The 27,119-nt window shown below is 37.0% G+C and overlaps 1 long non-coding RNA gene across 2 annotated transcripts; it reads right to left on the bottom strand.

Moving 5' to 3' along the window:
- Positions 1-897: 897 nt before the first annotated feature.
- LOC138402948 (uncharacterized) lies at positions 898-27,119 on the bottom strand. Of its 2 annotated transcripts, XR_011237258.1 has the most exons (5): positions 26,980-27,119; positions 7,034-7,156; positions 5,955-6,165; positions 1,526-1,618; positions 898-1,043 (listed from the first exon to the last, which is right to left on the bottom strand). It is a non-coding gene; the product is annotated as an uncharacterized lncRNA (long non-coding RNA). The 2 variants fall into 2 exon arrangements; XR_011237257.1 differs by lacking the exon at positions 5,955-6,165.

Raw genomic sequence — 27,119 nt, 5'->3', positions numbered from 1 at the left:
CGATAACTCGGCGAAAATCTGCGATTCGATATGACGACCTACCTATAGTCATATAATATTATTCTGTGCTATACTTAGTGATTTGTGTTGTTTCGGATTAACTATATGCTGCGTAGGCCCTACTGGCCGCTACAGCGTCAGGGGTGGCGAGCGCGAAGCTTCGCCTGGGGGTGAGCCCTAGGGCTCGAAGAAATTATTTGAAAGGTCGAGGGGCAACGCCTTCCTAAGGGCGCCTTCTAGTGAACATTAGGCTTTACCTATAGGTATAGGTCTCAGTACACGACAGGTCGAGATGACAATCGGGGTGGGGAGGTCCCGCACACTCGTACAGCCCCCGCGCTAACCCGGTGCGGGAAAGCGTGGATGTGCGGGGCTTCCCCCCGCCTCATACCACGATTGCCATCTCGACTTGTCGAGTACAGGTCGCTAGGTAGGTAAGTTGTATCTAATTATAATGCTCTAAATAACTTTCTTTCTTTCTCGGAAGTGCCCATAGTGTGCTTCTTTAGAACTAAGATATTGCCGGCTTCATTAAACTGCTCAGCTATTACCTACCGTGGTAATGGCAAACGTTAACTTCGGACATAATTACAGCACAAGTAATTATAGTAGGTGTAGGCAGTGGTTGCCAATTACACGAACATGAATTGGAAATGCGACTGAAGAGAAAACCTGGCGAGCTGCATCTGCTTCATACTATTTAAGTAGGAACCTGTAAGTACATACCTATACTTAGATAAGGTATAGAAATATTAAAGTAAATAAAACAAATACCTATTATGTAGTTTTAATTTTATTAAACATTCTCGCTTATAATATTTAATTTATTTTTGATTTGGGATTTTTTAACGTTTCATGATCAACGTCGATTCCATTCCTACCTAGTATATTTGGGTATACCTAGCTAGATATAGATTGTTCCCCTCTGAAATTCACCCTTAAAATCGACTCATTTCACTTGAACAAGCACCCGTCCACCCTTACAACATCCTGTCCCCTTTACTTCCCTCGCGCAGCTTCCGCCATGTTGCATCTCATTTCCTCTGAAACGTACAAGAACGAGACACATTGTTATTCACTAAGAGAGTGACAGAGACAAAAAAATAGGGCTGCAGAGACCAGAGACTTGTCGGTTTGTATAAGGTTTATTGGAGTAAAAACTTCGTAGGTAGGTAAGTAGGTACATGGAGTGCGAGTCCCACGCTTTTGTTGACTTAAAAATTAATTCCAAAGCTGATAGCACGCATTAGCTGTTGGGATTTTTGAACTCAGAGTTTGTCAAAGATATAATGACGTCATCCATACACATTTTGAGTACCTATACCTACTTAGGTAGATATTAATGTGCAGTTAGTACCGTAGGTAAGTAAATTTCGAACGGAGAGTCCAAGGTTGCATTATTTCTGTTATCATCATCACCATCATCAACAAACTAAGGCTATGGGATTATTGGCTTCCTCAAGCAAACTTCTCCATCGGAACCAGGCCAGATGCATTTCTGCGGCTGCAAGGAATACCTACTTACTTATTTGAAAAAAAGAACTGCCTTATTTTGACTTATTATTTCTGATATTGTTTTGGATTATCTGGATTATCTCCTTTCATCGTTAATTCAATCCTGAAATAATAAGAAAACTTTAAAATGAGATAAAAATCTGAAACTATTGAACTGTTGCATAATAAGACAAAAACCAGTTCACCAATTTCACAAAAAGAGGCACTTGTAATACAGTTTTACTTTTTATTCTAAAACCACGAGCTTTATTTACCTATACTTACTTTAGATTTATGTAGATTTATTGAAGGTTGAAATATTTTATAGTCTCTGCTGGTGAGGTCAGCAGTAGGTAGGTAGATAGGTATCTACATACTTATCTGACAATCTCATAAATAAAAATTCTTTGTTACCATTATTCAAGATTTATGATAGGTACATGAAAATACAAATGAAAATTCTTTCATGCAATGAAAAATAAATGTGAACTCCGGCGTTATGGTATTTTGATGATTACAAAGTTTTAATTTACTTTTAATTACAAAGTTTTAGTTATTAATTAACTCCCATCCACAAATTAGTTATGTAGGTAAGTACCACAAGGACCTACCTACTTAAAGTTACAAATAAAATTAAGTTTAGGTATATAAAAATACTAGCTTATGCTCGCGACTTCGTCCGCGTGGACTACTTACCTGAATTTCAAACCCGCATTTAACCCACTTAAGGGTAGAATTTCCAAAAACCCTTTCTTAGTGGATACCCATCACTCTTTACAAAGAACACACCCTCCAAATTTCATGTCACTAGGACCAGCGGCTTAGCCTGTGCGTGGATATAGTCAGTCAGTCAGTCAGGACTTTGAATTTTATATAGGTATATAGACACAGTTTATGTAGGTAACGACCAAAGATAATAATAAATTCATTACTATTTGTTCGTGTAAGAAATCTCTAGTAGGTAAGTAGTTGATAATAACCACAATAGTTTGTTATTGACATTTTACTATCGCATTACAAATTAGGTAAAGGTACTCGTACTTTTGTTGCATACAATAGGCCGTTAAAGTAAGTACCTAGAGCAGCCGTATTTTCTTTACAATATCTATAGCTAACAATGAAGCCTTATAGACGTCAAACTTGCGCCGCCGACTGTATCTAATCCACATTCCATATTCCTTATCAAATCGTGGCACCCCCAAAGCCAGAAAGCACTCAAGTGAAATTCCCCGCGACTTGGTTTATAGCTCTCGTTATCAAGGCCGTTACTTTTCGTCATTCGATCGCATTAGGCGTATGACGCACTAATATATACCGGAATTTATGGCATCAAGCGTGCCGTCGATAATTTCATTTTTTGGAGCTTTATTTTATTTATTTGATATAAATTTTCTGAAATAGTTTATGCCCGAGCTTTCAAACCACCGCGGCGTGGCGTAGCAGTCCTCAGTAGGTATTCTTTGCACGCAAGCGCAACTCTTTCTATAGCGCATCTCAGAGCTTTTCACAAATACGATCAGTATCTAAGTATAACTACTGAGTGTGGAGACATCTTTGACTTATGCCCGTAGGATTTTAACATTGTTTTAAACAATTTTCACTGATGTACGAAGGTAGGTATACCTGCCGATGTCTACGACGTAATCTGAGCAATAGATTTCTGCAATTTCCGTAGGTAAGTTTTCACGAAGCGCCGGTCGTGCGAGCTTGCGGATATGTAGGTACCTATTTACTTATTGACGATGCTACATTGCATCGCAGTTTTGTGTTTTGGCCCTAAGACTTTAACTAAGTAGGTAGGTACCTACCAGTACCTAGTAATTGTGGAATATTGAAAGCTCCAGTCGCCCAGCTCAATAATCCTTTAAGATTAACATACGCTATTTAAGTATAATTAAGGCGAATGGATGTTTATTGATATGACACGTGCGTTTAATTACTGAGTTATAAAGCTGAGTATGCTGGGGGTATGACTGCTATGTAATAATTATGTATTATCTTAACGAATTTCGTCTAATAGATGCGGGCTCTACACAATTAACCCAAATAAAAGTGAAATTATCTTTGGCCGTATCTAGTGGTAGGTACCGACCTAACTTCCTAACCGATTTCATTTGCTGACAATGTACTAATGTAGTCAGCAATATATTACACTTAAAAATTGCCTTAACCATGTTTTGCAGTTTATTGGTATGTAGAGATAAGAAGCAATTAATTAGGTAGGTTTCTCCTAATTTTCGCCTACCTTTTTACCTATGAAAAATAATTAAGCTCATCTAATTCTATCAAGATACGAAATACCTTATATTTTGTAACATTTTCCGTAAAAAACCTGTTAAATAAATTGGCATATAAAAAAGATGGGTAGGTAGGTAAGTACTAAGAAATGCTTAAGGCCTAAGGACCTCATTACCTTCCACCTATATAAGTACTTATCTACTATATATAGGTAATTTTGATACTTTCATCTTCTTTTCATCCGTCCTCTTCAACAATTAGATATTTAGTAGGTAGTAGGTATAGGTACCTATGTATTGTTTGAAAGATATTTCTGTGCTACGAAATAATTCTAGATCCTTGTAAATTTGTGATATCTAAACGAAATTTTCAAAACAACATCTCACGTAAATACTTATCTATTAGTGTCTCTACTTAGGTATAGGTAAGTATGCAATCTCAACGGCTCTATTCATTAGTGTCCAATATATGGCTACTTACCTACTTACTTAGTGTACCTACCAACCTAGGTAGGTATACAGTTCCACTACAGAATATAACATGTAGAATAGTAGGAACTAACGTAATTCCACTACCAATAATTAGGTATTTAAATGCGAATGTGTGTTTGTTTGTTGATTTGTCCTTCAATCACGCCGCAACAGAGCAACGGACTGACATGATTTTTTTTGCATGAATAAAGTTAAAGACGAGACTGTGACTGACATAAGCTACCTAATTTTTAGGCTACTTTTATACCGTTAAATCAAAGAGATCCCCCGAGATTTCTAAAAACATAAATCCACGCGGAAGAAGTCGCAAACACCAGCTAGTAAATAAAATAGCTTACCTGGCACTTACAACTAAGCGCCTTAGCCTGAAAAAGGAAAGTCTTAGTTCTTTTTCGTTTCGCATCGGTTTACGATGCCGTCGGCTAAGTGCATGAGCGCGCTAAACGAGTATTATACTAGACTACGCTTGATACCGGTTTTTGTTCCTGTTTTAATACATTTTGAAACTTCAGTTTTAAAATGCAAAAAATTAAGGCAAAACGTCATAGTACAAAATGCGCGCGTACGAGCGTATAAATGCCTTCATCTGCACCATGAATGCTATGTCAAATTATTTTAACTCATGGCAGCATTAAAATATTGGTAAATTTTAAAAAAATGTGCTCACTTTCACTGCGGTAGATGATATCAATAGGTACCCTTATTATAAATGCGAAAGTGTGTTTGTTTGTCCTTCAATCGCGTCGCAACGGTGCAGCGGATTGACGTGATTTTTTGCATGGGTATAGATAAAGACCTGGAGAGTGACATAGGCTACTTTTTATCCCGGAAAATAAAAGAGTTTCCACGAGATTTTTAAAAACCTAATCCACGCGGACGAAGTCGCGGCGATCAGCTAGTTTTCAATATTCATATAGTCAAATGTAGAACTGAAAGTTTTGTTCTAGATGTAGGTTTTCCTCTACCGTTTAGAAAAGTTCTAGCTCCTTTCCTACCAACATTGAACTTACTACACATACAAACAATAGCACATTAGGTACTTTTATATTATACAAAAAAGTGTATTAAGTAGACAAAAGGTACGTAGGTTCTTATAGCATGGTAAGTGTGGAGGTAATGTAATAGCCCTGTCGAGAGGCAGCCGCCCTTTAACGGCGTCGTAATTGCGAACTAAAATTAAGTGTTATTTTTATGGTGATTTCCCTACTACTACTTAGTTGCTTTCAATAGCGTAAAGAGTTTTATTAATTGAGAACAAGTGCGCGTACCTGTAGCCTGTAGGTAGTGGTACCTACATAGATCATAAAGTTTTCTTGTAATTACAACATTTCTTGTACCTACCTAAGCTCCGATTGATTTTTTACTTATTCCTTTTTTTAGCGTTTAATTTCCTTATCAGATTTTCTACTTATTTTTTAAGCATTTATTTTCTTGTCAGTTAATATTCCTAATTTTATCTTATATGGACATGATGGTATAAGTACATTTCTCTTTACTCTGATGTGCAATGAAATTAAAAAAAACATAAAGGTACAAGTATACAAGTCCGTAGTAGACTACAGGCAGCAGCTGCAGCAAGTGACGTGTCGCCGCGACACTAGCTGGTGTCTATGTACCTAATTCTATGAAAATGCTTGCGTGGCTAGGTGACACATCGTCTGAAAGGTATTTCTTTGCAATACATATAGAAACCCTATATATCTTGTTATTAAGTATATAGGTTAGGTATACCTGATAATATTTTCTTCCTCCGTATTGTAATACGTATGTCTGCATTGTATATTTTATCATCTCAGATATCTACTCAAACGAGTTCGGTGCGCGGCATATGCTGGTCTGTAGTCATAAACCGACCCGTCATAAATTATTGCAACTTTGTTACTCAGCTCTCGTGTAAGGGGCCTCAGAGCCTACATGTGAGCCATATCTGCTTTAACCAACTCTATAAAAGGAGAGTTTATCTTTAAATAAAACAATTTTCATAAAGATTTTTGGAAAAGAAGAATTGAGTTTAGCTCCAAGTTACAATTATTTATACTACTTAATTGAAAGAAAATCTCCGAAAAAATTGATGGTGCTCGATTACCGAAGCTGTTAATAAAAACCGATCAAGTGCGAGTCTACTCATAAATGGCTTTTAGGTTTAATTTGTTGTTTTCGTTTCAGCTATCGTTCGTAAAAATGTTAACTAGTAGGTAACCCGTAACTGACATTCAGACGAATATAAAAGAGACTCTTATCTACCGTACCAGCGAACCAGATCGCGTACAATTCCGTCTTTACATCAAAAAGGGACATTATCCTTTCTTCCAAGCGACCGTAAAACCTTATCTGGGAGAAAGCAAGGCAGGCGAGCGTCGCAATCTACATAGAGCTGATAATGGCAAACCAGTATATCGTGACCTACAAACTTTCATCGTGTCCCTATCGAAATTGGCCACGGCAATGAAAACGGGGGCTACATTTTGCTGGTCGCGATATAAGTAATCTTGGTGGAACACAGTGGGAGGTTTACGAGCGCGGGCGGAGAAGGCTTTTATATTTATTAAGTAAGTTGGGCTTTCGGCTGTATTAATCCACCTTTATGGAGGGGTTCTAGGCGCCTGTGGTAAGAGATACAGTGCCGAGTGGGGATAATGCCCTGCAAATTCCAAGTCTTTAGTCGTTACCCTTAAGTGATTTGTATTCCAGATCACGCATTACTTAAGAGATGGCAACTACTTAGCAAATTAAAAAGTCAACAAAGAATTACCTATCATCTAGAAACACCCACTACTAGTAGATAGGAATATTCATGACTTCATTCCTACCTGTTGAATTTTTCTGATCATTTAGGTACGCAGGCATTTCTCTAAATGTGCGTGTACTGCGTCTGTGATATTTTCCGTACTTGGAAGGTAATTTTCATCCGTCCATCAATATGAAATTGAAACCTGAAATAACAGAAATCATTGCTTATTATCAAAACTGCAAAATATAAAACTTAAAATGCTAACTATGGGGAAGGAAACATCGTAAGGAGACCTGCACGCCTGAGAGTTCGCTATATGATGTTCACAAAGGTGTGTGAAGTCTGCCAATCCGCACTAGGCCAGCGTGGTAGACTATGACCATTTTTGGTCAAACCCTTCTCATTCGGAGAGGAGACCTGTTCTCGCAGTAGTGATACGGCGATGCATGGGCAGGTAGATGATGATTATGGTGATGAGATCTCTTATAGAGATAAGTGCTTCCCTGTCCACTTCTTATCATTTTTTTTCTACTACCTAACTTGGGGGAAGTGGGGCAGATTGTTACAGAAAAATTCAAATTTATATTTCACTGAATAAAAATAATTTAACATATTATTTTTTGTAAGTGCTTGTTTTGTGTTCTACGCATAGCAATTTTCGTAAATATTATAAGTAATTACAATTTAAAAAAACTGTTTGAATCTTAGAGATAAAAAAGTTAAGTAAAAAATGTAAAAAATGGATGATTTGCATTATACTGCCCCACCGACGAGGGAGATTAATACCTATAGGTACATCAGTGTGATCACTTTGACATGAACTGAAAATGGAAAAAATTTAATTATAAGTAATTGAAAAGTATTTTTTTCACTAAAAACACCTGTTGTTGTGGCTTGCAAACCTTTTGCAGCACTATTTACTTTCAGGCTGTCTGAGAAGCTAGTGACTATGTTTTCAGGATTTATAAGTCCAAGTTACCTTCAGTAAATCCTGTTTCCAACTATTTTTAAATGTATATCTTTATTTAAATTATTTTGGATATTTCTAATATTTTTATAAATAATGTATGCATTGATGCGTATTAATGTGACCCAAACGCCATTTTCAAAAAACTATAGGTTAAGACTGAAACCATGTAAACAAATTAATGTAAAAAATGCATTAAAAATACATGTGGAATCCATTAATTACCTAACATTTCCTATAATGTACATTTTTATAAGAATGCATAGGAAATCGCTAAAATATTCTTACTTTCTGCATTAGTTTTAAGTTAGATGCTCTCAAAACACGTTTATAGGTGTTAAACTACAAAAACTAAAATACAATATTATCCGAGACGTTTATTTACCCGAGCCGAAGGCGAGGGCAAAGTCAAAGCCAGCCATATTAATTACTAACGATCCGCCCCGACTTCGCACGGGTAGTTTATAACAGTTTTCGTAAGGTTCTCTGATTTTTTTGAAATGAAAATATAGCCTGATTATTCCTGAGTGACATACACTTGGTGAAAGAATTTTCAAAATCGGTTCAGTAGTTTCAGGGATTACTTCCTACAAATAAACATACAATATATTTAGCATTATAGTATAAATTAGTAACTGTAGATTGAGCAGGTATTTGCCTACTCTACGTTAGATAATTTCGAACTTCGAACGTTATCTATGTTTGAGGTAAACCGACGTGAGGTCGGTAGCTAGGTAGGTACGTGTACGTGAACGTTATCATAATTTTACGGGCTACGTGAAAATGCGCACTTTTATTACGTGAACTTTTATTACGCTTCTAGATTAGAAACCCGAACGGGGGGCAGGTTTAAGAGTGGCTGATATTTTATATTTAACCAGCTGAACCACCCGGCTTTGCTCGGGTGAAATTTAATTTACCAATTTAATACGTAGGTAGGTAATATTCCTGGATAAAGTAGCCTTCTGATGGTGAAAGAATGATTAAAAACAGTGCAGTTAGTTTCAAAATTTATCGATTACAAGTAAACAAATCTTTCCTCTATATAATATTAAGTACGTAGGTAGGTACCTACCTAGGTAGGTACTTAGACAAACCTTTTTTATGTGGGAAAATCACGGGGAAATCCTCATGGATACCACCGTGCCACGAGAGGCACGGAGGCTATGTCGGACTCTTACCGACTAAAACCATCGCAAACGAAGGCGAAACCAACGCATCGCCTGGTGTGTGACTCGCCTAATAAATGACTGTCAACCACTGAAATAAAATTAGGTTTATTCATAACTAACTGATGCCTATGACTTCGTTCGCGTGGCATTAGGTTTTTAAAAATCCCGTGGGAACTCTTTTTTCATTTTCCGGGATAAAAAGTTGCCTATGTCACTCTCCAGGTCTTTATCTATACCCATGCAAAAATCAAGTCAATTCGTTGCACCGTTGCGACGTGATTGCAGGACAAACCAACAAACCAACAAACAAACACACTTTCGCATTTATAATAGGTAAGGGTACTGATTTACAGTTTGATTGGTAGATATACCTACCTACTTAATAAGGCCCAAATTTAAGTTTGTGCACTATTTGTAAATATTTGCATGCAATTTAATATTACATAGTCATTAAATAATACTTACTTTGCATGAAAAGTAATAACCATAATATTATACTTATATAAAATAACCAAAATTTAATAGATTTTATTGTGGTCCTAACCCGGGTGCCTAATTTGCCTAACAAAGCTTTTTTTAAACTGCTTCTTATAAAGTTAACAAATTAAGCTGATTACTTTTTCCACCTTGTATCTCTATAGGATCTTCATAGTACCCTGGTTTGAAAGATAGATCAATAAATCTAATTAAGTATAAGCCATAGACCTATAATACTCTATAAGTCTAATGAGCATTTGAATACAGGTGGCCCATATTGGGTGCAAGTACCTTAGTTTTAGACATAATGCATCACAACCTGTGAAATTGTATCCTACTGGCACACTGTAAAAAGTTGCCTTAGTTGAAGTTGCAGTTAACTTGCAGTCCAAATGCAGAGCGTCTGTATTGACCCTAAGCAATAAATAGAGATACCTACTCATGTGACTAGAGGAAAGGATTAATGAGAAAAATATACCTACGTCTATCGCTGTATGAAGTAAGTAGGTACTCGTAGGGCTTATTAGCTTGTGGCTTCACGGCATGACTTTTCCAATAGACTGGTACGACTAACCACATCTGAAGCTCACAAGTGTGTATATGTATACCTACATAAAGTCCAAGGTTATATTTTATCTTCACCTCAACTATTAATAGATAGTTACGTAGGTACCTAAGGTAAAGAAGTAAATTTAGCAACGTAGGTACCTACCGAAAATAAATTCAGCCAAGCCAAGTAAAAACGGGGATATGACGCGTGAAGAAATCGGGTCCGTATTTATGACAAGAGTTATTGTTTGAAATGTCTAAGTCGTAATTCCGCGGCATAAAGCACCAGGCTTCTTTGGGCACCCTCCCACGGCCCACCCCGGGACCCACCCCGCCCGGGATGCTGTTTTTCCTGCGAAATGGCCCGTTTGAAATTGTTGTTTTATGGAAGTTTTTAGTAGTTGACTGTGCTCGGGAGAAATAATATTAGTATATGTATAGGTAAGTATATATAATGGCAATCTTTAAGCCCGTTAATACCCTTGCTAATACCTACTTAATGGTTCACATAGCTCAACGGGATATGAAGCCGGAATGGTAATTAGCACGGTACATAATTTGACAAATCTAGAGATATTTGGTGCCCAATGTCATACAATGATGACTTCGCACCGGAAAGCACAGCATTGACAGACCCCCAGTAGGTGGACAGATGAAATCATACGAGTTACAGGGAGCTTCTGGATAGATACCTACAGGCGGCTCAAGACCATAGCGTGTGGAAGTTAATACTAGAGACACAATCTCTTGTGGATCTCGCAGCAGGTGGGTGGCTATCGGTTGGCGATGATGATGATAGTGTTTCATATACCTAGCCTAGGTACCTACTTTTATTTAGATTTTAGACATGTTATCTAACTTATTTCGGTATATTGGAACATTATACCTACTCGTACCTAGTAAGTACGACATTCACATTTCACAGTCGCTAATCACAGGCAGATCTTGCTCTTTATTCAAGTTAGTCATCGATTAGATTTGCCAACTGTCTACGTAATCGGTAAAAAATGTAAAATCTTTGCAGCGGAAAATATAAATAACCCAACCAACCTAAATGGTAAAAAATTAGCCTCTAAAAAGATGCAAAACATGCGGTCGACGATCTCGAGGAAATATTGAAAGCCGAGACCGATAAAAAGTCCAAATAACGACCTGTCACAAAATAATATACAATGAAATTATCTCCACCATTTTAAACTTGGAACGCATTCCGTTCTCCCTCGCTATTGGTCGGCACTTGACAGCGGATGAAATACGTCGGGTCTCGGCGTTCGGGTTGCCCGATCCAGCGCAGCGGGTGTCAACATGGTGCCACTAAAATCCCCTAATGAAATTAAATTCCTTACGTTTTAGCTTTGCTCGTAAATAATTCGTGTATCTAATCCGCTGATTAATGAACATGATGGTATTTTTAATTTTTCTTCTACCCATTAGATGCCTCCTCCTACTCATTTGTATACTCATAGGTCAAGACAAGATTTAGATGGTTAATTGGAAGATAGATAGGAAATAGGAATCTAGATTGAACAATAACGAATAATTAACTATGTATATATTTTCTTAGCGTATGAATATAAGTAAAATTAACTAACAGTCTAACATTATGCACTTCATACTAAAAAAGGGTAATGTTGTTATATCGATAGGCCATAACATCAATAAATTGTACGTATCCGATCACTCAGACACTTTTATGACAGTAGATAGAGCTTACAAATCACTGTCATATATTGTTTGAAAAAGACGGGATATTTGTAATGTGATAGATAGTAAGTAGGAACCCCATTTATAGAGAAAATAAACTTGGACACACTTTAAACCTTAACCAACAAAATGTACAAAAATATCTAGGTACCTAAGTAGGTATAGGTACGTACTTCTATGGAAATTGTAATTGTATGACTTTTTAGGAGGTAGGAGCTTTCAGTAGGAAAATTAAAAATATAGGTACTTATAGGTAGGTACTTATATAATTATCCATGATTGGTTTTGTTACCTAGTAGGTAGATAAATGCAGATATAAGTGGAAAAATCTATAATAGCTACTTAGGTAAATTAGAATAATTTTAGCAGCTGTATATACCTAAGTAAAGTTTTTTTTTTAAATTGCCTTTTTGCAAATTATTTTAATTCTGACTTAACTTCTTTAACTATTTAAAGAATTATAAGATTAGTAAAGTATAATGTAGTAGAGATATTATATTGAAAAATAGTAACACAAAATTCAACCTAACGGCCTAAGGGTGCTTACACAATATACCTACGGTGCAGATGAGTACATTTCTATCTATAATAAATCTGTCTGTTCTAACTTTCAAAGTGTGAATACCGACTGAAAGTTGGCGCGTTGTCGCATCGCAAACTCGAAATAAGTACAGAACAACTGTATTCTGAGATCGCAAAGGTCTACTTTGCGTACTAAGTGTACCTACGCCTTTGGTTTTAGTCCCCATCTTTCCCCAGCATGCGTTTGCATTGGTTCAGTATTGTGATTTTTTAATTTTGTCTTCTGTATCCTTCTGTACCCTTTTGCTAGCTGAGCTTGATGTCCAGAGACACACCGACTTATTTTACCTCAGTGAACAGTTTGAGGCTTGTGTTTAACAAAGTTGGTAGTTTAGTTAGTTCAATTTTCCTATTGTAGGTAAACAGAATAATCTCTGTTTTCTTTGGATTTACTGTAAGTTCGTTTCATTGCACCATCTTTCGATTAAGCGCCCTAAGGCTATGCAAGGTTCGTTTTTCACGTCCAAGACTTTCACAAACAATGGTAATCCTAAAAAACAAAGTGTATCATAGCGGTTTAAAAGCATTTTCGATAAACCCGCGTGTTGGATAGGCCGTGGATACAGTAACAACAAAATTACAAGTTTACGAGGGACAATATAGCCGTATAGCGGCTTACGGCACCACTCATGTGAAGCACTAAAGAACTGGTTTAGTGGCCTACTGATGATTTACTGGTACATTCCATGGTGACGCGACGTCAGCAATCTGTCATTTAACTGAGGCTCTAGTCTTTTCAAGTTAAAGTAATTAACTGTGAGTAAATCTGTAATTATTTAGTCTGGAGATTCAACTATCAAGAAAACATTATGATTTGATAACTAGGTTAAGTATATAATTTTGCACAGATTTAACTTAAAAATTTTAAGCATTGCTCTGGATATGACAGGTATGAAAGACATTTTTGTAAAATCCATCGGAAAAGTCGGAATAAATTGTATTTTTGGTGGTAGCACTTCTCACTTTCTTCATTAGTAAATTGCAGCTATACCTAATGCACCCTGTAAAGCCGAGGTGGGGCGCTAGTCGATAACAGATAGGTATATATGACCTCTTCATAATTCGAATATTTTCTATCAATCTGTCAGTTAATTGGGTACAACATCACGAACAATCCACTGAAATAATACATCATTGATTTTATAACCATAATAACAATTGAAGTCTTGAACTAGGTAAGCTCCGTCCTACTAATTTTGAATGCAATTTATCCATGCTAAAGAATATATTTATGTAGGTAGGTAGGTACGTGATCCCAGATATTCAATAAGGCAGATACAAAACACGTTCCAAAACTGCAACCGATTAATAAAACAATATAAAAATAATAAGTAAGTGGGTAATCAAGAAAATCACATATCTATAAATCGTCACACTTAGCCCACCCATGCCGTAAAATAAATAAAACGCATGTCATATCCCTTAGTGGGAGACGTAAATTATGGCGAAGAAAACCAATATTTCTTTTCGGTTATCATAAATTACCGATAAGTAATATTCTTAATAAAGGTTTACAACAAAAGTATTTTAACGACTTCAAATAGGTTTTAGGACTTAGACAAACGGCAACATTTTCACGTAAGTTGAAGCACAGTAATTATTAGATATTATATAGACGCATCTGAAACGCGCTGTGAACGCGTTACAGTTACAGCCTGTATATTTTTTGCAAATGTACTTACATCTACATTAATTGAAATATTGTTTGCAGAGCTGTCTCTGAATATTCTAATACTGTCAAAATAAAAAGACAATAAGTATAATATTGGGTTTATTATGTGTGTATATATTATATAGTAAGTAGCTACCTACTTACTATTAGGTTAATGGTAGGTACCAACCGTGAATGGGTAATTTATGAAGGCATGGTAAGCATTAATTTATAAGGGGTTCGTGAGGCACCGCCACCGATACCCCGAGGGTATTTCGTTTCCTACGGTCTTGGAAATTGGAATTGTACGAATGGATCAGGTAGGTACCTACTACAAACCTTTGTTTATAATAAAATCTAATCCTATTTTTTATATCTAACGATATAAAGTAGGTAGGTATATAGTACTAAAAAAATTGTAAGTACTTAGATAGGTATAATATGAAGTTTGAGTAGGGATTAATCTCACAATTCTCAATAGGTAGGTAGGTAGATAGATACCTACCTACTATTGCGAGTCTGTCTATCTGTTACGTTTTAAGCCTCAACTGCTGAACAAATCCTGACAGAAGACAGAATTAACTTATATTCTGGAGACGGACATGAGATAGGTACTTAGGTACCTACTTTAATCACAAAAACTGAGGGTTCCTACTTCCTATATGATAGATATCACATCTATTTTTTATTTTTTTTAACTCTTAATTTTAACTCTGGCACATACCTACTTGCCTACGAGTTATTTATTATTTATATTCTAGATTTAGCTAAAGAGGTACAAATCACGTATTCAAGTCGGTAGGTATAATTTAATATTAATAGGAAATAATCTCAGTCCATTCATGTCTCAATTCGCCACAGCATTATGACTTCATAACACCCTATTTCACAACTTTAATATTTTCCTCGCCACACATGAGTCCCGATTCTGCGTGAGACGCTGAATTTACGATCCAATATTTATATGCAAAGTGCGTCGCCAAATGTGCCGGTGCCGAAAAAACAGCCACGTCCTTTTGCACGTAAAAAGGATGCGACAGAATAAATAAATCGAGGGCTTCCTAACAAACGGGCGTATGTACAAAAGTGCAGTTTTACAGGAAGGACAAAAATCTAGCTGAAATAAAATACGGCTGATAATATTTAGAACATACTTAATAATATTATGACCTAAACTATGTTATGGAGAGGTGAAAGGTTAGTGGTTAAGACGTCGGTCTTATCTACCTATTCAGTATACCTACGATTCAGGGTATGCACCTCTAACTTTTCGGAGTTAGGTACTTATATGCGCAGCAATTAGGTAGGTGCCTAAATATGCTAATAAGGTGCTTTAACGGTGAAGGAAATTGGGAGGAAACCTGCATGCCTGAGAGTTCTAGGTGGTTCTAGTAAGTAGCTACAAAGTGTTTTCAAAGGTGTGTGAAGTCTGCCAATCCCCACTTGGCCAACGTGGCGGACTATGGCCTTAACCCTTCTCATTCTGAAAGGAGACACGTACTCAGTAGTGAGCCAGCGATGAGTTGATGATGATGCTGATGTTTTGGAGTTTGTAAATTGTTTTACATATTTTTTTAAATAGAGATAGCGAGCAAACGAGCAGGCTGGTCACCTGATGTTAAGTGATTACTGCCGCCCATGAACATTTGCAGCACCATAGGAACCGCCGATGCGTTGCCGGCCTTTTAGGAATTGGTTGGTCCGCCCCTTGAATAACCCCATGTTGTAATCTAGCGGGAACACCACCGATGGCATTTGGTTCCACAGTTAGCATGTGCGTGGAAAGAAGGAATTGGCACAACGGACGGTCGAAGTATAACCGACGGTCGGTTTTATTGCAGTAAAAAAGGAAAAACGCCATTGTTGCGTATACGCCTTTTTGCTACGAATCCCTCGACATAGAGCCACCCTTTTTGTCCATTATACGAGCAGGCTTTTTCCGTTGCCTCCATAAACTGTGCCCCAATAAATATGTAAATCTACCGAAAAAAACTCGCTTCTGCCGCCCGGTTTGTGAGTTTCACTTTCGACTGGACTTAATTGGTACAATTGTAGGATTTTAAAGGCTTACACGACCCTGCCGTGCCAATGACCTTTTTATCGCTTTTTTCTCCTAACTTATCTTTTTAAATTGAGATCGATTTTTAAATAAGTAGAAATTTATTCAGTAACTAGCTGATTCCTGCGACTTCGTCCGCGTGGATTTACGTTTTTTTAAATCCGAAAAAAAGGATCCGAAGTTCAATGATGTAGCCTATGCTTGGTACCTAAATTAATTTTGCATCATCCGCAGTTACTGAAACATTATAGTTTAGGAGTGCTGTACCCTACATCATCAGGGTTGAGGAGTTGAGACTTGAAGTCTGAGAATAAAGTCGTTGCTTGGTACCTACAATATGAATTCACTATGAACACTTCCTGAATCTTGATAACTCAGGCGGGCAGTATCCCTGCAGCATCAGGATTAAGGAGTTGAATCCAGAATTTTTTATGTGACCACGACGTAAACTTTTTTTGTTGATTTAAAAAAAATTGCAAATCGGTCCAGAAACCTCGAAAAAATCGATGTAGAAAAAAGAACCACCTCCTTTTTGACAGTCGGTTAAAAACCGATGACCTTGAAATATTTACGGAAAAATCTTTAAAATATCCCCTTTCTAACAAAAAAAGAATGAATGAAATCGGACTACGCGTTAATGAATTACAACTCAGTATACATTTTAACTTTCGTCCCCTCTCCTACGGGAACCATGCTGAATTTCGGGATAAATAGTATCCTATATTCTTCCTCATAGTATGACCTCAAATCGTACCAAGTTTCATTGGAATCCATTCAGTAGTTTCAGCGTGATGCGCGGCCGTGATACAGACAGACAGACAGACAGATAGACAGACAGACAGACAAAAATGAAAAAAATTACAGTTTTGGGTTCAGTATCGATTATAGAGTGCCCTCGAAAAAAAAAATTCAAAATATCTTCAATGTACAGAATTTGACCTGTTACAGTTTTATTATAAGTATTGACAACTCAGTATACATTTTAACTTTCGTCCCCTCTCCTACGGGAACCATGCTGAATTTCGGGATAAATAGTATCCTATATTCTTCCTCATAGTATGACCTCAAATCGTACCAAGTTTCATTGGAATCCATTCAGTAGTTTCAGCGTGATGCGCGGCCGTGATACAGACAGACAGACAGACAGATAGACAGACAGACAGACAAAAATGAAAAAAATTACAGTTTTGGGTTCAGTATCGATTATAGAGTGCCCTCGAAAAAAAAAATTCAAAATATCTTCAATGTACAGAATTTGACCTGTTACAGTTTTATTATAAGTATATTGACTAGCTGATTCCTGCGACTTCGTCCGCGTGGATTTACGTTTTTTTAAATCCGAAAAAAAGGATCCGAAGTTCAATGATGTAGCCTATGCTTGGTACCTAAATTAATTTTGCATCATCCGCAGTTACTGAAACATTATAGTTTAGGAGTGCTGTACCCTACATCATCAGGGTTGAGGAGTTGAGACTTGAAGTCTGAGAATAAAGTCGTTGCTTGGTACCTACAATATGAATTCACTATGAACACTTCCTGAATCTTGATAACTCAGGCGGGCAGTATCCCTGCAGCATCAGGATTAAGGAGTTGAATCCAGAATTTTTTATGTGACCACGACGTAAACTTTTTTTGTTGATTTAAAAAAAATTGCAAATCGGTCCAGAAACCTCGAAAAAATCGATGTAGAAAAAAGAACCACCTCCTTTTTGACAGTCGGTTAAAAACCGATGACCTTGAAATATTTACGGAAAAATCTTTAAAATATCCCCTTTCTAACAAAAAAAGAATGAATGAAATCGGACTACGCGTTAATTAATTACAACTCAGTATACATTTTAACTTTCGTCCCCTCTCCTACGGGAACCATGCTGAATTTCGGGATAAATAGTATCCTATATTCTTCCTCATAGTATGACCTCAAATCGTACCAAGTTTCATTGGAATCCATTCAGTAGTTTCAGCGTGATGCGCGGCCGTGATACAGACAGACAGACAGACAGATAGACAGACAGACAGACAAAAATGAAAAAAATTACAGTTTTGGGTTCAGTATCGATTATAGAGTGCCCTCGAAAAAAAAAATTCAAAATATCTTCAATGTACAGAATTTGACCTGTTACAGTTTTATTATAAGTATTGACAACTCAGTATACATTTTAACTTTCGTCCCCTCTCCTACGGGAACCATGCTGAATTTCGGGATAAATAGTATCCTATATTCTTCCTCATAGTATGACCTCAAATCGTACCAAGTTTCATTGGAATCCATTCAGTAGTTTCAGCGTGATGCGCGGCCGTGATACAGACAGACAGACAGACAGATAGACAGACAGACAGACAAAAATGAAAAAAATTACAGTTTTGGGTTCAGTATCGATTATAGAGTGCCCTCGAAAAAAAAAATTCAAAATATCTTCAATGTACAGAATTTGACCTGTTACAGTTTTATTATAAGTATTGATTGATGATTGTATGAAAAAGTGAACACATTTTATTTTTACCCATTTTCATCATTATTAACTTATGTGAATTTGCGTTCTAGAGCCTGTACTCAGTCCTGGGTGCGGTTGGTAAGTATCTGATGCCCTGGTAGCTTTAGATTTTAGCTGTCAAAAATATAAGTAGGTAATATAGGTTATCACCTTGGGTTTTCATCATCCATTACTTCACTACAATTAAAAATACCTATTATTTTTGTATTTCAAATCTGATCTTTATAAATGCACTAAGTAGCTGACTTCGGCCACGCAGACTAGGTGAGTGTATACACAAATTTCCAACCCCTATTTCCCTTAGAGGTTAAATTTTCAAAAATCCTTTCTTAGCTGATATCTCCATGCCAAATTTCAGCCCAATCTGTCAAGTAGGTAAGTAATTTGAGCTGTGCGTTCATATTTCAGTCAGTCAGTCAGATTTTCCTATTTTACGTTTCTAAAATGCGTTCTGAACTAGGTAGGTACCTATACCTATGTAGGTAGTAAGTAGGTACATCAATGTAAACAAAAAAAAATAAAATACCTACCTACGTACTTAATTAAGTTTCATTCACTAATACCTACTTGTAATTTTATTTTGAGTGTAAACTAAATGAGCCATTCCGGCCGGCTTTGCCCGGGAATTACTGAAAATCCTTTTTCAGAATCTCAGGTATCAGGACCCAGCGATTTGAGCTTTGAAATATAGTACCTATCAATCAGTCGACCTTCGTTTCCTTTTATCCTACGTGTGTGTGTAAGTATAGATATTTAGTCACGTACCTAAGTGCCTACTAATTTAGGTTAAAACTGTTTTGAAGAAAGCGATCTCGAACGAGGGAGCTGCATCGATCCGCCCGGGCGCGGGGCGAATGGAGTTTGGACCCCTCCAAGGGACTGGTTCCCCCACATCTGCCTCTCGTATAATTAAGTCAACATACGTACACAATCACATACGTTTATAGATCTTTTGATATAATGGGTAAGCCGATACTAATTTTACTTTCAATGTAAGCACATTATAGCTAAGTAAGTAAGTAAAATAGGTAAAGAACGAGTTGATATGACTGAATTTCAGCCATAATTGAACTAATACGGACAGACAGACAGACAGACAACAAAGTGATCCTTTAAGCTTTCCGTTTCTCCTTTTGAGGTACGGAACCCTAAAAAACTAGACAGTAAGTATATCGCTGCCATACTTAAATCGCCTCGTTTTAACTGATGTAGGTAGGTACCTTACCTACTACTATTATGTAGGTATTCTGAGCTGAAACTTAAATGTGAAAGTCCTGCTTACGCTCTATAGATCTCAGCCACATTGTCGTACGTAGTCCCACCTGAAAAAAGTTTCTAGCTCAGCATAATGCTGTATGCCTCATAGGTCGTAATACCACATAGGTATTGTTTTCGATTTCATTGGACTTCTTATCTATAATACAGCCTAAAAGATAAACCTACCAGTACGCGACAGGTCGAGATGGCAATCGGGGTATAAGGAAGGAGGACGCCCCGCATACTCGCACGTCACCCGCACTGGGTTAGCGCGGAGGCTGTGCGAGTGTGCGAGGCGTTCCCACCCCGCTTGCCATCTCGACCTGTCGCGTACTATACCTACCTACTAAACATAAATTCACACAAACGCAACGGGTTAAGTGCACCAGCCACATTATCATTGCCGTAATTTATGTTGCAAAAAGTAAAACCGCGAACGATCGACACGAAAAATGTTTAAAGGATACATTTTTCCTTAATGAATGCTATTGATCGGTCGAAGCTATAAGCGGATAATTTACGACAAACTCTAACCCTCGGGTTCTGCTGCGTGCTGCGAAGGTGTGTTATTTATACCCCCTTTTTTATGCCCCCTTTTTTCGCAGCTCGTAACGGCTGGCTATAAAGGGGACGTAATTTTAATTTCATGATTGGAAAGCTCGATTGGCCGGTTATGTGGCTTAATGAGTTTATGGCGGCAATGAGTGAATGATAACGGTCGTGGGACACAAGGTATTGACTCTCTCCATGACTAATCCAGATTTTTTCTTGATCTTACTTCAATGTGTTTTTTTATGAAAATAAAACATCAGAGGTTCTCCTACCTACTATCTACTAAGTAGGTAAGTATAAGAAGTAATGAATCACCTCGCTTCTCTAATAAAAAATAAAAAACTGGCCAAGTGCGAGTCAGGCTCGCGCAATGAGGGTTCCGTACTACAGTCGTATTTTTTCGACATTTGGCACGATAATTCAAAAACTATGATGCATAAAAATAAATAAAAATCAGTTTTAGAATGTACAGGTGAAGACCTTTCATATGATACCCCACTTGATATAGTCACTCACTTCGAAAGTTGAAAATACTAATTATTAGTTCATGACCACAATTTAATTTTTTTTGTGTGATCTAACCCTAAATTCACGGTTTTCAGATTTTTCCCCAAATGTCAGCTATAAGATCTACCTACCTGCCAAATTCCATGGTTCTAGGTCAACGGGAAGTACCCTGTAGGTTTCTTCACACACAGACGGACAGACAGACAGACAGACAACAAAGTGATCCTATAAGGGTTCCGTTTTTCCTTTTGAGGTACGGAACCCTAAAAAACTAAAAAAATAATGTTATTAAGAATTAGGTAAGTATTATATTATTAAGAGAAGGGGGTCTCCTCTCAGTATAAGAAGGGTTTGGCCATAGTCCACCACGCTGGCCCAGGCTCATACTGAGATGATACCCGTGCTCTATATAGTGAGCTGGCAGATGGGTTGACATGATGATGATATTATCAAGAAAACCATGTTAAATATGACAAAATATTTTCATTTCCCCTCCAACTAACCTTTCGGATTTCAGTCTACTCCTTGACCATTGAGCTATTGAAGCTTTAATCTTTAAATTGAATTAATTAAGTAATTAGTTGCGTCGATCTCTAGTAATTCAGAATTTCCATATAGAGTGTACTTAAGTATGGGTAGTCACATAAAATAGTTTGTAGAGAAAATAAACAGTCCAAAGATTCAAAAGTGCCGTTTTGTTTCGCATGCCCATAATTTCCTATTAAAATAGTTTTGAGATTGGGAATAGTTTTTTACTTTTTCACTTAATCTCTAACATGTCTCCATAAATAACACACCACTTGAACATTAGAATTTTGAGGATGTTAAAATGAGAACAAAGTTCGGTTTCGTTTCGTTAATTCCCACACCATATTGAAAAAGATAAATCTCTGTCGCACCCGCCCTCCGTTTCGATCCATTAAACTCGGCTTTTTGTGCCTGAAGAAATATTGTTACCTAAAAATGTATCCAACTATACATAACGTAGGTAGTAAATGAAGGTTCGGATATCTCAGAACTGGTATCGATGAGCCGTCTATATACGTTACAATGTAGTCCCTTTTATTTTCATAACGCATATTTTAACGCGCGTTGAATTTTAATAAATCCGATACTAAAATATGTACTTACAGTAAAACCTTCAAACGATGCAAAATGTAAAGCCTTGGGTGATTTATACCTATCGCCTTTGAAGCGGGGATTATGTTCGCACTCATAAGGTAGATACGTAGGTACTTACATGTATTATATTTTTTTACTTCTTTTATAGCTACGCAACTTTGTAAATGGCATACCTACCCATGGATGGAGTCACTTAACGAAAATATGGCGTATTAAAACGCATAAAGAAAACAGTGTTTTCAGTAAAATAGTGGAGTATAAAGGAAAGTTGTATAAGAGCCTCGTAACTTTGAACATAAATTTTGTGAATGGCTTGAAAAGAATCTATGGCGAGAGAATTGTTAATAAAGATATAGAGCGATGTATTACGGGACATTAGTGACGTTTTATGGGAGCCATGGCGGACCCGATGAATGCACCCGCAAGGAGTCTATGAAATTATTGCAATTTATCAAACTGAAATGACTTGTAAATGGTTACGACTGTAATTGTTATGATGTGACTAAAACGCAGAAGACCCTAAAAAACATAACATTTATTTTATTTATTTCAGCAAGCTTGCGTCATAATTAGGTACCTATAGTATTATCTTAAGCTTTATGTATATCTACCTATGTAGGCAGGTTAAAAGCTAAGTAGGTATAGATACTTAGCTTGATTGATTCCTAATGATTATAATATCTAATCGTTATTCATACATTGTAGGTAGGTATACATAATACAGTTTATTCATAAAATACCCTATATTTTTTTAATAGGTAGATATAGGTAAATCGGTTTATTAGGTAGATAGGTATAGATGGATAGATGTTGTACAATGGATAGCCTATCTAATGAAGTCCTAAATAAAGCAAACTTGTTTATAAAACTTAGGTATAAGCTACCTTAATTAATACCTAATTACTTTGTATCTACCCAAATTAGATTAGTGTAAATCAAAATGGGATCTATCTCAAAAGATTGGTTGTTGTTAGATAAATAGGTACATTGGTACCTAATTATGGTAAGTAGGTCGATACATGCAGGTAAATCAGGCATATAATATGTACATTCAATAGGTACCAATTAAAAAATAAGCCTTAAGCATATTCGCCGAAAGATAAGAAAAGGTTTTATTCCACTCGCACTGGGTTAATCAATACGGCATATACGGCATATAATGCTAATTAAGAGCTGCTACTTTTATAGCATCAGCAACTGGGCGCCCAAGAGCTGAGGTACAGGGCTTTGGAAATTTACCTAATAGTGAAATGTAATATGAATCAAAATTTAAAGTAAACGATGTTATTATGCCTGCGACTTCGTACACGTGGATTAAGGTTTTTAAAAACCCCGTGCAAGGAACTCTTTCATTTTCCGGGATAAAAAGTAGCCTATGTCACTCTCCAGGTCTTAAACTATACCTACCCATGCAAAAAATTACGTCGATCTGTTGCTCTGTTGCAACGTGATTGAAGGACAAACAAACAAACCAACATACCTACAAACTATCAATTCTTTAATATTTTAAAAGGGCCATTTTCTTGCTAGTTCTTCTCAGGAGGAAGGGCACTTCGAACCAGTGGTAAATTCAGTAACGATTCAATAGCACTTGTAATTTTATTTTAATAAAAAATCTATTTCTATTTCTGGAGGGTGCTCTAAGTTGTTGTATTTAGCGAATTTGTATACAAGAGTTAACATAACTTCAGTTTATTTTAATAAAACTTCCTATCTATGAAAAAAAATCCACTAGGCCTAGGTACCTATAGATAGTCTGCAGAGTAAGCTTATCTTCAAATATATAATATTTTTAAAGTTTCCACGGCACCTATTTCAAACTGGCCATAAATGTCTCGACCAGGATAATATTTTTACGATGCCTTATGCGAGGCGATATGTCGAAGAGGGGGGAGGGGGTTACCCTTATCTGCCTATACACATGTGGAGTGACATTCAAATTTATCGACTTAAAAATATCCACCCAGATTAAAGATACAGCGTCCTCCACAATCCTGATAAAATATTATGCTTAGGACAAAAAACTTTTTCCTCTTGTCTCTCTCACTTCCATGAGTAGGTATGAGTAGGTAGATAGGTAGTTAGGTACCTATGAATTTTTGTCGTTAATTTTTTTTTTTTTTTTTTTTTTTTTTTTTTTTTTTTTTTTTTTTTTGTTTTTTTTTTTTTTTTTTTTACTATTTTTTTTTTAATACAATAAAACTTAAGGCTAGCCTTATCTAATTACTATATAAATCATGACCGCGTGGAATGGTGCCAAGAATACTGGCTGCATTTCCGCGCTGGACAGCCAGGCTGATCCGCTGCGCAAAAAATGAGCCAGCCCTTCTGTCACCAGTTGAGGCTATTAATCGCGGTGAAATGTCTCGTAAAAAATTTTTAGCACTAAGACTCCATGGCCCCAGGGTCTCCACGGCAAACGGCACAAAAATGTAACTCTCTATAAGAGAGGCATACTTGCGCCGCTTGCCGTTTTCAGCTGTTTCTGCTGCGGCTCCCGGTCTTGATGCTGTCTTCCTGATATGACACGGGGCCAATGTGTCAACGCAAGTTGCGTCCCACATTAGCGCCCGTCCCCGTTCCCAGGGAACCAGCGTCAATCCATCAGGTCTCTTGCCATCATCCCGACTAATCCCTGCCGGCTCAATGAGCGCAGGAATATTTATGGTGGCAAGAGCTCTTTTAATTGTATCGTTAAGAGAGCCATGCCTAAACAGCCTACCGGAGCTCCTTTGGCAAGAGAGTCCGTGGATTCCAAATTTATCAACCTCTTTTCCACACGGACATCTGTGCTGATGGCACAGTGGTGTTCCCAATCTGAGACCTAGAGCCACACGAAAACTTTCGTTATCTAAAAGTGTGCCGAGATTTTTTGATGGCAAGGCATGCAGCCAATACCCAGATTCCTTTTCGGATAATGCTAGAAGCCTGGCACGATCTCTGTCACTTGTAAGATTTTGAACCAAATTCGTATGTGTCAGTTGAACCAATGGCAAATCCCAAAGTTTTTGTGTAGTACGTTCCTTCGGGATGTCGACATTGGGACATCTGACCTTCCAACTCTCTAGGGCCTCTGCGGCATAGGTCAATGATGAATTGGATTTGAGAATTTGAGAGCTAAGCTCTTTTATACTATGCACAGAGGACAGAAAAGCCGGAAGAGCTACACTGGAAATTTTCCTCACGCCGATGCCACCGTACTTGACCGGTAAAGTTGCTTGGTTCCAGGAGTGCTCATCAAAAGTTAAATTTAGAATTTGTTCTAGTGTACTTTTAAGGGTGGCATCCATGTTATCGAGTAGTCCATGAAATTTCCAAATTGGGCTCGCGCGGAGAATGTAAATTAATTTAGGTACAAAAAGGCAATATTTTAGGATCGAAAATGCTATGTCGTTAATTGGTTAACATTTTGAAATTAAATTTGAAACTTAGAAGATAAATAAATTAATGCGTGTCCCATCTTAGACCACATTATTAATTTTCATCAGCTGTGATTGTGGTCAAATCAAGGGTGTTAATAGGTACCTATATCTATTACTTAAATAAATAAATGCAAATAGGTATACCTACGTATGTATATATAGGTACCTACCTCTAAATAAAAATGAATAGTCGCACTTATACCTAAATAAGGTCATCACTTTACAACGTCTTGGCCAATTTGAATGATGTTTTTGTTATTTTCGTAATTATCAGGACAAGGTTTGTGTTAGTTATTTGAACTAACACCGAAGACCCGATAGGCAGATCTTCTAATTTTTAGGTTCGGAGAAGGAACAATTAAAACAACGTACTTCAGCGGAGAGTGTGTGTATGTAACGGTTTATTTTGACAGTTCTTATATAGGTACAATTCTGACCATAGACTAATTTTAGGCATAATCTACATGATAGTTCCGATAGGCCGCGAACGCACTGTCAACTTAATAAGAAGCGTTGACAGTTTGTAAGTATGAAAGATTTTTTTTGGAAAATTACTACCTACCTATACTATAAATGCGAAAGTGTGGTTGTTTGTTGGTTTGTCCTTCAATCACGTCGCAACGGATCGACGTGATTTTTTGCATGGGTAAAGACGTAGAGAGTGACATAGGCTACTTTTCATCCCAGAAAGTCAAAGAGTTCCCGCAGGATTTTTAAAAACCTAAATCCACGCGGTTTAAATCACAGGCATCAGCTAGTCCTCAATAAATAAAAACATTCGGGGGTGGGGACTATTGTAACATTCCTATCAGTGTAGTTAGCGCTACTTTTGAGGCTACAAAATAAAATATAAAAGTATAAGCCTTCTGTTTAAGTTTACATTCAAACGTACACAAAAAGTATTTGCGTAGTGCTGCTTGTTTTCTAATTCTGTTACAGAGTTGTTCGCGTGTAAATAACAGGAGGCTGGAAGAATTGTACTGCAGCTTTATATGTGGTAACGGTAAGAACGGAACGGTAAAAAATTACTAAGATAGGATTAGAACGGAATGCAAAAGTGTAGCTGTCTGACTGTGTCTGCTAGCTTTTCACTGCCCCTTTGATTAACCGATTTTGATAAAATTTGATACAGAGTAAGCTTACATCAGGAAAATCATACAGCTGGAAAAACAAAAAGCTCCCACGGGATTCGTAACGGTCCATCCTTTAACCGATTTTTATTAAATTTGGTAGATAGTACCCAAGCAGCAAGTCAGCCAATACTGCTGAAGACACCACTATATCAAAGCTTTTATCAAAACCTTCTGAATATTTCATGCAAATTTGGAATCATCTAAAGAAAGTACCTAATAAGATTGATTTGATATCACGTCCTTTATTCCACAGAAAAGTTTGTCAAAATTACTTATATCTGAGGACTAAAACAAAGGGTGTCACAATAATTTATATTCAGACGAGATTGTGGAACGCTGTTAGTTGCCCCATGAACAGTTATTTTTGTACACTTACGTGCTACTTCGCTGAGGGACCAATTTGATGCGCGTGGTGGTGAGTGGTGACTGGTGATCCCAGCGGTAAACTCCAAGGACGCAAACTTTACCTACTTATTTCTTAAATGGATATTTTCTTTTAGGAATTTAATAAACGTT

The sequence above is a fragment of the Maniola hyperantus genome, chromosome 10, assembly GCF_902806685.2.
Source record: "Maniola hyperantus chromosome 10, iAphHyp1.2, whole genome shotgun sequence".
NCBI lineage: Eukaryota > Metazoa > Arthropoda > Insecta > Lepidoptera > Nymphalidae > Maniola > Maniola hyperantus.
Note: the sequence above shows the minus strand (reverse complement) of the source record. Positions and strands in the feature narration are given on the sequence as shown.